General features: G+C 41.2%; 1 protein-coding gene and 1 pseudogene across 4 annotated transcripts in view; both read right to left on the bottom strand.

Annotated features, from left to right (window-relative positions):
- OCIAD1 (OCIA domain containing 1) overlaps positions 1 to 85 on the bottom strand; it is a 20,673-nt gene extending 20,588 nt beyond the window's left edge. For all 4 annotated transcript variants that reach the window (XM_006101280.3, XM_006101278.3, XM_006101279.3 and 1 more), the window contains exon 1: positions 3 to 85. The gene's annotated coding sequence lies outside the window, so the exon portion shown is untranslated. The remainder of the gene's footprint in view (positions 1 to 2) is intronic.
- Positions 86 to 3,228: 3,143 nt separating this feature from the next.
- Positions 3,229 to 3,415, bottom strand: LOC102420813 (annotated as a pseudogene).
- Positions 3,416 to 12,030: the final 8,615 nt, after the last annotated feature.

Here is a 12,030-nt window from a genome sequence, read left to right as displayed (position 1 = left end):
CTCCGGTGACAGCCACGGACTAGGGGCGCGGCGAGCCCGGGCGAGCAGAGGCAGGAGGCCCCGAGGAGACGGAAAAACGGAGGGGTGCCGCGGGGACCGCACCCGGAGCGGGGGATGGGAAGCGGGACAGCGACCCAGGGCAAGCCAAAGAAGTCACCCCAGAATAAAGTGGCTTCCAGTGACCGTCACCCGGAAGCACTGGACACGCACCGGAAAGGACGTCACTCTCCTCGCGGCGTCTAGGGCGCGCAGCCTAGGAATACGCGCATGCGCCTGCGTCCGTCAGCGCCCCCTGCGTCCCGCCCGCCTCCGGGCTCCCCAGGCCGCGGCGCTGACGAGCTGCACTGCGGCTGCGCCCGCCGCCTCCCCGGACCGGAGCCCCGCTCCGCCCCGCCCCCCTCCCTGGGTCGCGGGTCACGGCTTGGCTTCGGGCTGTTGTGACGCACCGCTCTGATCTTCTAGTGACCGGCTGGCAGGAAAGTTCTGGAACCCCCTTCGGCCTCCTTGTCGAGAGTTACCGACTTTTCGTAGATGTCTGTGTTTAGACGACGTAATTCCTTTCCTTCTTTGAGCCTAGGGCCTAGGCTCAGCGGTGTGAAGGAGACATTGTCACGCATGCGCACTTGGCTGGCTGTCAGTCTGTTTTGAGTCTAGTTCAGTGGTTCTCAACCTTGGCTGCACATTAGAATCACCTGGGAATCTTTTTTTTTTAAATACATTTTATTGATTTTTTACAGAGAGGAAGGGAGACGGATAGAGAGTTAGAAACATCGATGAGCGAGAAACATCCATCAGCTGCCTCCTGCACATCTCCTACTGGGGATGTGCCCGCAACCAGGGTACATGCCCTTGACCAGAATCGAACCTGGGACTCTTCAGTCTGCAGGCCGATGCTCTATCCACTGAGCCAAACGGGTTAGGGCGACCTGGGAATCTTTTTAAAATCCTGATTTCTGGGGCCTCATCCTCCGGAAATTTAAGAAACAGAATTTCCGGAGGATGAGGCCCAGAAATCAGGATTTTAAAAAGATTCCCAGGTGATTCTAATGTGCAGCCAAGGTTGAGAACCGCTGTTCTAGAACCTCGAGCATCAGCTGTCTGAGCCGCAGGTGTTTCTTATCGGAAAAATGGAAGTAACGCCTACCTCATGGGATTTAGGATTAAAGCAACACATCTAAAAAGGAGCTGAAGCACTCAGATGTTCTCCACTAATGGAAGCGTTTATATTTGAATGTGGGCCTTCTGCCTTCTGCTCCTAAGACATCATGCGGCCACATCCAGCCACCATGCATTCCTTTATTCATCCTACAACTATGGAGTGCCTGCTGGGAGCCAGATACTTAAAGTTATTGGCGACTTAGCCCTACCCGTTTGTGGCAGCAACTCCTAACAGCCTCTCCGGATTTCTTCTCTCTTGTCCAGCGCCTCTGCCACTATCCTCATTTCGTCTATCATTGCCCCTAGAACTGCCCCAAATGTATTTCCCCACAGATGTGGTTAAGCGAGAGCCTATGGTGATCCATCTCGGGCACAAACCCAGTCCTGAGGTTCCTTCCTTAGAGCCTTTTGGTCGTTCCCATCGTGCACAGAATACAAGACCCTCCGTGGCTGGGCGTCTATTGTAGCGTCCATCATTAAGAAACACACTTGCACCTGTGCGCTGTGCTGTCGCCCTTCCGCCCACCCTCTTCCCTGCCTTGTCAACGCTATTCATTTTTCAAAATCCTGTCTTTCTATTACCTCCTTTGTGAAACCTTCTCAGAAACACCCCCCGGAGAATTAATCACTCCTCCTTCTTAGCACCTCTTTGTACATACTTGGGTCACTGCAGTGTCTACTATGTTCTGCATCGTGTTCTTTCTGCCTATGCCTGTCTGCGTCACAGAATTCCTTTAGGACAGAGACCTTGGCTTATAAATCTTCACGCTCCAAGTATATCCCAAGATAATCGATATTAGTAATTATTATTCTTTCTGTTGCTAACCTGGTTCTGAGCTCAGGGCCTTTGCAATTGCTCTTCCTCTGTATGCTCACATGGCTTCTTGTCTCGGGTTGCAGCTGATGTCACCTGAGGCACTTTATTGAATAGGCCTTCCCTGATCACCCAATTACAATAGTACCCAGTCACTCTTCATGTGACCTTGTTTGTTTTCATAGCACTTATCTTGATCTAAAACAATTATTTGTTTTCTTCTCTCTCTTTCTCTCTCTCTCTCCAACACCCCCCCACACCCCACACTAAAATAAAAGCCGTGAGAGTAGGAGCCTGTCTGACATCAAAATGATCAGCACATAGTATGAAATTAATAAACGTTTCTTTAATTTGTTGAGTAAATGTTTATAAGAGAAGAAATAAAAAGAAGAAAATTAGAAGACATACTGGGTGAGCTTTATGCCAAAGCAAAATCTGTTCTTTTCTTTGCTCTCTGACTAGATTATAAGATTCCAGAATTCAATTATTCTTTATATTTACTGAGCCAGGCCTAACATGTGGCACATGGTAGATACTGGTGAGTATATTTTCTGTTGCCCACATATTTCTTAGCAACCAAGTTAATTAATAAATTGGATTTCTATTGATGAAAGGGTATAGTGATCTTTCTGCAGGAACAAATAAAATCCTAAACATTTAAGGTAAACTCATTTTCTGTGCTGGCATTTAGAGGTATTGAGTCTATTAGTAATTAGGCAATGCAACAGTCAAAGAATTTAAACATAAATTAGTAAGGTCCAAACTGGAAGTTGATTCACATTTGATAGAGGCTACTGGATTTATGAGCCAATTCAGACCAATGTGCTTTAATCTTGAACTGTGAGATCACCAGAAATCAGTCTACCTGGGTTAAATTAAATCAACTTCAAAATGCCTCCACTTCAAAATGCCACCACTGAATTGAAATCTAATGAAATGTTATAAGAAATGCCCACTTGTTAGACCTAACTTTTAAAAAGTTAATTATAAAGGAATTATTTAGGGTACTCATTAATCCATATAAGGAATTGTCAATGTTGACAAGGACTGAGAACTATCTGTTAAATATAGCAATCAGGTTATTTTTAATTTTGGCAAAAGTAGTTTCATTAAAATTTAGATTATAATGGGATGAGAAAAGAATGATTGGGAATAATGTGGTGGAAAGTAGACTATTCTTTTTTAATTTTATGTACAAAGAGATAGCATTCTGTCATAAGGTAGATGTCTTGAATGACCCATTCATGGACGTTCACTTAGTCCAACGTAATGAAGCCTATGTCCTTGGGGAACTGACGGAAACACTGGAGGCACATGTTGAAGCTGTATTTCCGGATCAGACCCTGGCATTTTGAGCAGACACAGCAAGAACGAGAACCCGGCTGAATTTCCTCGGATAGCTCCAGTAGAGTTGCTGGTGACCCATCTTGCTCTCTCTGTAGCAACGAGGCAAAAGGCAAGTATAGATGATTCTTTACAAAAGCTTAGCTGTTTGGTGAAAGAAAGACATAGAGTGGAGTCTGAGTGGAAAAAAGGAATAGATGAAACTTAGTTTTGTTTTTTAATTCCATAGAGTCTTTTTAAAATATTTATTTATTGATTGATTTTAAAGAGAGAGGGAAGGAAAGAGAGAGAAATATCGATTTTGTTTTTCCACTCACTTATTCATTCATTGGTTGATGCTTATATGTGCCCTGAGCCGCATGTGGCTCTCGAGCCGCAGTTTGCCGACCACTGCTCTAACCAACTGAGCTACCTGGCTAGGGCCTAATTCTATAGAGTCTTGACAGTAATTGTCAAGGAGAAGAACCAGTAAAGAGAAGAGTTGAAAATATAGGAATGAGAAGGGATAATTAATAGCAAAAGGCACATCTCCCAGCTAGTGTTCCATGAGTGTGCCATAAGCCATTGATTCACTCAGCCTTTGGGATGAGCCTCGGGCAGAGCTCCCAGGCCAGTTGCCTGCAGCTTGAACAACCTTCTTTGAAGTCCTCTGAAGGTCGCTTGCAGGAAAGAAAGCCTAATGGCATGGCCATATATTCCACAGGTGATGAGAACCATGGGCAACACTCAGCTCTTCTCGACGGTTAAATGTCAGAAAATTCAGCCCAAGCGCTCATTGCTGTCCATTGTGGGCAAGGATGCCTTGGGGTTGCCGGAGATATTTATGTTCTGGAGCATGGCAGGCATGCCACAGTACAGCTGCTAGGGTGGAGACACAGGGAGACAGGACAGAGGCTCCTCATAGGTGCAACTCCTGGGAATAGCCCCAGGGAGCAGCCCCACATCTCAGTCTTCATGTTCATTGGACATGTCTGGCCTTTTGTAGTTGATACATTCTTTTCAAGGTGTTCAGGCCACATGCACCTCTGAAGTTATGCGTGGGTATATTTTCCTGGGGCTTGCTTTGTTTTCCCTTTTACAGCAAAATAGATGAAGAGAAGCATCAGTAAAATAAAGGGCGCATGTCTCTGTATTAAAAGGGGTCAATTAATATCTCTGAGATTTTAAGTCATAAAAAGTTCTAAGAAAGCACCCAGCACAGGGTCCAGCACTTAGTTTACATGCAGTAAATATGAGGTTGTTTTTTTTGTTTTTTTTTTTTTAATTTTCTTGAAGATCTGAAGTACTGGAAAGGAAGTTGAAGAGACAGAGATAGAGAGAGATAAGCATACAGGTGATGTAGCCTAGATTGTAAATTCCTGATCAACAACCACAAATAGTTGTCCAGCTTTCTAATTAAAATTTAAAACAAGGAGTTTATTTTTAAGAGCAATATGGGGCTTCCAACGACAAAGAGTTCAGTATTAATCAATGCTGTTTGGGGGTTGATAAATGCCAATTGCATTAGTTCTTTGTTCTTTCATTAATCTCAGCTCAATCTCCAGGATCCTGAGAGTTGTGTTCAAACATGCATCCGTCTGCTTTGTTGTAACTATGCAAAGAGTCAACTCTTTGGTTGGTTAGAGAAGGAGAATTTTTTCCACATTTTGGTGACTCTCTTTTGCTGAGAATCTTTTCGCTACAGTGGACATTTGAAAACAAAGACTTTCTGAATAGCCATCCCTGCTTCTCTTTCTTGTATGACAGTTTCTTTTGCAGACAGAAGTGGGTGGGGGGGGGGCATCCTCCACAGGAGGTGACCCTTACTGCAGTGCTCCTGGATCTGTCAATCAACCAGAGAACCATCTGTCCCACTTTAGATTTCAGGAGCCATCTTGCACATCTGCTGTGCCTTTTCTAATGTCACTTATAGAACCCACTGAAAGCTGTTAGATGAATTAGGGGAACCAGAGTGCAGCTGCATGTAGCTGATTTTGAATTTTTTGCAGCTGGGTCTTACACATCACTCTCAGTTTTGAAATTATTTTTTATGAGATTAAAACCACAAAGTGAATTATTCACTTTATAATAATAACTCCTAAGAGACTGGGCCTTCAAATTCTGTTCTCTGAAAAATTTAAAAATATATATATTAACAACTCGCACCAAATGTTTAAAATTCAAGCCTAGAAGTGGTAATTAATAATACCTAACATTTGTTGTGCACGTACTGTGAGTCAAGCACTGTTCTAAACATTTTAGTACAATATTGTATGAAATCCTCATAACTACCCTGTAGTGAGTAGGTACTATTACTATCCTCACTTTATGAGGGATTTGAGGTACAGGGAGGTTGAGTAACTTACTCAAGGTCACGTAGCTAATAAGTGAGTCAGGTTTTGAATCTACCTAGCCCATGATCTAAACACATTGGATGCGGGAAACGTATTTATACGTTTTACGTTGACTGGTAAACACAATTTTCCAGTGAGTTTTCCAGTATTTGTCTGTTTAAAATTTAAGAAAAATAATTCAGTATACATTTTATAGTAAATCACAAAAAGTTTCATTGAAAAAAAAATATGTAAAACTAAAGTTATCATAATTTTACTGAATGTTGCCATTTGCGCAAAAAATTAAGCAAAAACGGCCCGCATACAATGTGTAAAGCAGTGCCTCTCAAACGTTAAAGTGCTTACGAATCACCTGGAGGTTTGTCTAGAAAGCAGATTCTAATGATTGGGTCTGAGGTGAGGACTGAAATGCTGCATGTGTAACAAACTCCCAGTTGAAGCCAATGCTGCTATTTTAAGATCACTTTTGAATAGCAAGGGTCTACCACATACTGGTTCGCAACTTGGTTACATATTAGAACCACCGGGACAGATTCTTAAAAATAATAAGGCCCAGGTCTCATCTCAAACTAATTCAAGCAGAATCTTTGAATGTGGGGTCTGAGCAGGGAAGAAACTAGGGTGGGGATGGAGCATTAAAAGTGACCTAAAGTTATTGTAAAGTATATGATTATCTAAACACTGTGCTGTACACCTGAAACTAATACAAAATAATATTGAATGTAAACTGTAACTGAAAAAAAAAATTAGAAAGCAAAAAAGTGACAAGTTAATTTTAAAAACAAAGTTTTATTTATTTTAGAGAAGAAGGGAGGGGGATAGAGAGATAGAAACATTGATCAGCTGCCTCCTGCACGCCCCCTACTGGGGATCAAGACTGAAACCCGAGCCCTAGCCGGTTTGGCTCAGTGGATAGAGCATCGGCTTGAGGACCAAAGGGTCCCGGTTCAATTCTGGTCAAGGGCACATGCCCGGTTGTGGGCTCAATCCCCAGTGAGGGGTGTGCAGGAGGCAGCCAATCAAAGATTCTTTCTCATCATTGATGTTTCTATCTCTCTCTCCCTCTCCCTCTCCCTCTCCCTCTCCCTCTCCCTCTCCCTTCCTCTCTGAAATCAATAAAATATATATTAAAAAAAAAAAAAAGGCTGAAACCTGGGCATGTGCTCTTATGGGCATGTGCTCTGACTGGAAATTGAACTGTTGACTTCTTGGTTCATGGGCTGACCCTCAACCACTGAGCCACACCAGCCAGGCAACAAGTTAATTTTATTTTATTTATTATTTTTAAAAAATATATTTTATTGATTTTTTTTTACAGAGAGGAAGGGAGAGGGATAGAGAGTTAGAAACATCGATGTCAGAGAAACATCAATCAGTTGCCTTCTGCACACCCGCCACTGGGGATGTGCCCGCAACCAAGATACATGCCCTTGACTGGAATCGAACCTGGGACCCTTCAGTCCTCAGGCGGACACTCTATCCACTGAGCCAAACCAATTAGGTGGTTCTCATCCTGTGGGTCGCGAACAATGAAAATACATCCTGCATATCAGATATTTACATTACGATTCATAACAGTAGCAAAATTACAGTTATGAAGTAGCAACGAAAATAATTTTATGGTTGGGGGTCACCACAACATGAGGAACTGTATTAAAGGGTCGCGGCATTAGGAAGGTTGAGAACCACTGATAGGGCAACAAGTTAATTTTAAAAGAGAAGGAGGGGGTAGTGTTGATAGTAGGCCATCAACCACAGAATATGATTAGCTAATTCTTTGTGTATTTATAATCTAATTTTTAAAAGGCACAATTTGAAATTATTTTTAAACATACTCTGTAAACCTAAATTAAAAAGTAGAATTTTTCTGAGTAGAGGAAAGATAAAGAAAATTACAAAGGTGATTTAAGGAAAGGATGAAAACCAACAAAGTATAAAGTCCCTTCCCAAGATTAACAAAGAAAATGTTCTAATGAAAGCAATAAAAATTGATTACTTTACTTCAAATGTTTTCCCAAGCTTAAATTATACATGTGAAACTGTAAACAAATGTGGGTGTTTTTAATTTTAGAAGATAGGGATATTGTCTTTTATAGAGATCATTAGTTTGTAAAACCAGCATAAAATGCATATATCTACATACCCACATAATAAAATAAAATTGCTCACCACTTAAAATTAAATTATATAATTTTTTCTGAATAACTGCAAACTAATCATTAATAATATTTAGACCAATTTGGATAAAAGAGCCAAGGGAGATTTCTGATACATCTTAAGTGACATGTTTTCAAATCCATCTGAAATAAATAACAATGTTGCCATAAATTGTTTACTGTCTGTATAATTCCTGTATTAGCTATCCATTGCTGTGTAACAAATTACCCTCAAGTTTAGCTGCTTAAAACACCATATACTTACTGTCTCATAGTTTTTGGGGTTAAGAATTTGGGAGTGGGTTAGCTGTGTGATTCTGCCCGAGGCTCCGGTTAAGATGTAGGCTGGATTTACAATTATCTGAGGGATTCACTTGGGGCTAGACGCAGTGGTTCTCAACCTTCTGGCCCTTTAAATACACTTCCTCATGTTGTGACCCAACCATAAAATTATTTACAGAGAGGAAGGGAGAGAGATAGAGAGCTAGAAACATCGATGAGAGAGAAACATCGACCAGCTGCCTCCTGCACATCTCCCACTGGGGATGTGCCCGCAACCCAGGTACATGCCCTTGACCGGAATCGAACCCGGGACCCTTCAGTCCGCAGGCCGATGCTCTATCCACTGAGCCAAACCGGTCTCAGCCTTCTGGCCCTTTAAATACAGTTCCTCATGCTGTGACCCAACCATAAAATTATTTTCGTTGCTACTTCATAACTATAAATGTTGCTACTGTTATGAATCGTAATGTAAATATCTGATATGCAGGATGGTCTTAGGCGACCCCTGTGAAAGGGTCGTTCGACCGCCAAAGGGATCGCGACCCACAGGTTGAGAACCACTGGGCTAGAGGCTCAGTTTCTAAGACAGCTTACTTACATGGTTGCTGGCAAGGGGCTCAGTTTTTGTCCACAGAGCTGCTTGAGTGTCTTCATGATCAGACAGTTAGTTCCTGCAGAGCGAATTTTCCAAGAGAGAAAGAGGAGGCCTTTTATGTCCAAGTATGAGAGGCCACTATCATCACTCCCTCCATGTTTATTTGTTAGAAGCAAGTCACTCTGTGCAGCTCGCACTCAAGGGGAGAAGAAATTAAACTCCATCTCTTGAAGGGAGGAGTTTCAAAGGCTTTATGTACAAATTTCAACCCACCCCAGTCTCTGTCACATAGAACTACAGCCTGATGTCAGGGTTGTCTGTCCAGTGGATGATTATGTATTTTCCTGAAAAAGTCTCCTACCTTCCCTATATCCAGTGTCTCACTTCCCACTTATTTTTCAAACTACTCTTTTTTACCCCCACTTTTCCTCTGAACCTCATCTCTAAAGGTCACTAAAGATCTGTTAGTCACTAATTGAATTGGATACCTTAATATCTTATTTTTATATCTCGGCAGCATTTGATACTGTTATTTACTTCCTGCATAAATTATCTTCTTTTTTTTTTTTTTTGGCTTGTGGTATGACACTGTTTCCTGGTTTTCTGATGTGTCGTATTTGAATAGTGGTTTCTCAAGCCTGGCTACAGAGCCCAGCTTTCTGATTCTTGCCAGTCTTTTACCCATGAAGTAATGATCTCATTGTAGTTTTTACTTGCATTTCACTGACATTTTAGTAAGGGTAAGGATGCTGTATTACTTTCCTAAGGATTCCATAACAAAGTACCAAAAATTGGGTAGTTTAAAACCAGGACTTTAGCCCGGCCGGGTGTGACTCAGTGGTTGAACTCGACCTATGAACCAGGAGGTCACAGATGGATTCCTGGTCAGGGCACATGCCCGGTTTTGGGCTTGATCCCCAGTAGCAAGTGTGCCGGAGGCAGCTGATTGATGATTCTCTCTCATCATGGATGTTTCTATCTCTTTCTCCCTCTCCCTTCTTCTCTGAAATCAATAAAAATATATTTTAAACAAAGCAAAATAGGAGTTTATTATTTCACAGTTCTCGAGACCAGAAGTCTGAAATCAAGGTGTCAGCAGGGTCATGCTCTTGCTGATGGCTCTAGAAAAGAATTTTTTTTGCTTCTTAAAACTTCTGGTGTTTGCCGATAATCCTTGGTGTTTCTTGGCTTGTAGGTGCATCACTCCAGTCAGATGTCTGTCTTCTCTCTGTGTGTCTGTGTGTCTGTGAAATTTTCCCTTTCTATAAAGATAAGAGCAGGGGTCCTCAAACTACGGCCCGCGGGCCACATGCAAATACAAATATTGTATTCGTTCCCGTTTTGTTTTTTTACTTCAAAATAAGATATGTGCAGTATGCATAGGAATTTGTTCATAGTTTTTTTTTTAACTATAGTCCGGCCCTCCAACGGTCTGAGGGACAGTGAACTGGCCCCCTGTTTAAAAAGTTTGAGGACCCCTGGATAAGAGTCATACTGGATTAGGGTCTACCCTACTGACCTCATTTTAACTTGATTACCACTGTAAAGACTGTATTTTCAAATAAGGTCACATTCTAAGGTAATAAGGGTTAGGACTTCCACATGTTTTGGGGATACACAAATCAACCCATAACATGGTATATTTATTTCTGTGTGAAGCACTCACTGCCAATTTATGAGAAGGCTGTGATATGTAAGAAATATGAAATCATTTGGATACTAAAGATACTTGAAATTTTAAAAAATCAGATAATGTAAGAATAAAATGTATTAATTCAGATCATTTAATAAGAATAGCTTAGTCAATAGATTAGTTCAACAAATGATGATCCAATTGTTAAGTTAAAAGCTAAACTATCACACATGGTGAGACAGATCTATATGTACCATAGCAATCATTTATTGTGGCACCTGCCCTTTCTTCCTTCTTTTGGTAGCAGTGCCTAATTCTCCTTTGTGAAACCAGTGTTGCTCACTTTCAGTTAGTGTGGTGTGGTGGGAGCTGATTATACTCCTCACTTCCAGCCATGGGCCTCTGACACAGCCTGGGCTGATGATTGTCCACTCTGGAATTTTGAAAATATTGGGAAAGAGGTGCACTTCTTCCAAGGGTGTTGCTAAGATGCTGATGACTGCCTGGGAAGGAAGCTACTGCAGAGGAAGGCAGAGACCAGAGTCTTGGGGCGGGGTGGGAGGCGGGGGTAAGGGGGGTAAGAGAGATAGAGAGAAATTGATTCTTGATGCTATCTTTAGAGTACTTGGATCCAGCTGCACATGAGGTACAGCTCTATCTCTGCACTTTGTAGTTAAATGAGCAGAAAATAAATCCCTTTTAAATCTAATTTGGTTTGAATTGATTATCTAATTCTTGCCCCAGCAAGAGTCCTAATTAACACATGGACCAACATGGAAAGATGTCCAGGAAATCCTGCAAAGACAAAAAAAAAACAAAAAACAACAACAAGCCAATGTAAAACATATAGGATGACTCCATATTTTTGTAAAAAAAAAAAAAAGGAGAAATCAGAAAAACAATTTTGGAAGAACATATATGAAACTGTTAGGAGTGGTTAAGAGAGAGGGAGATAATGATGCAGAAGGGATTTAAATTTCTATATGATTTATTTCCTTAAAGAATTTGGACATTGAATGTATGTTTAATTATCACTAGAAAAAGTAAATATGATAGAGAAAAATTTGTAATAACATAACTACTATCCCACAGTAAGGGATAATTAAATAAATCATAATCCAAACAACAAAGATTATTAAAAATCATATTTTTAATGTATATACAGGGTCGCACAGTAAAATGGTCACCTTTTCAGGATAAGTGGGGGAAAAAAGTGACACACAAGCAGCACATATGGTAGGATCATAGTATTGTAAATAAAATAATGGAGTGCTTCACAGGAGCGACTTTAGCATCAGGCCGCCACATAACTTAACATGGCTTTTCAGCAAGTTAATCTCTCTGAAATGATTTTTTTTTATTGTGAAAAGTAGAAGATGCTCATAGTACCTACCTCACAAGGTTGTTGTGAAGAATAAATTAGATAATTCATGTAAAGTATCTGCCATGTACAAATACATGATAAAAGGATATATATATATATATATATATATATATATATATATATAATCTCCACTAGAGGCCCAGTGCACACAATTCATGCACTGGTAGGGTCCCTAGTGGGTGCCGGCTGGGTACTCCCTCCCTTCCCCTGGCCGACCCTGCCCCCTGGTCAAACTCCTGGATGAACTCCCTGTCGAGGGGACAATTTGCATACTATGCTTTTATTATATAGGATATTCGGGAAAGACATTTAAAAATGCACCAAACATTGT

The sequence above is a fragment of the Myotis lucifugus genome, unplaced genomic scaffold, assembly GCF_000147115.1.
Source record: "Myotis lucifugus unplaced genomic scaffold, Myoluc2.0 scaffold_349, whole genome shotgun sequence".
In the NCBI taxonomy this organism is placed as follows: Eukaryota; Metazoa; Chordata; class Mammalia; order Chiroptera; family Vespertilionidae; genus Myotis; species Myotis lucifugus.
Note: the sequence above shows the minus strand (reverse complement) of the source record. Positions and strands in the feature narration are given on the sequence as shown.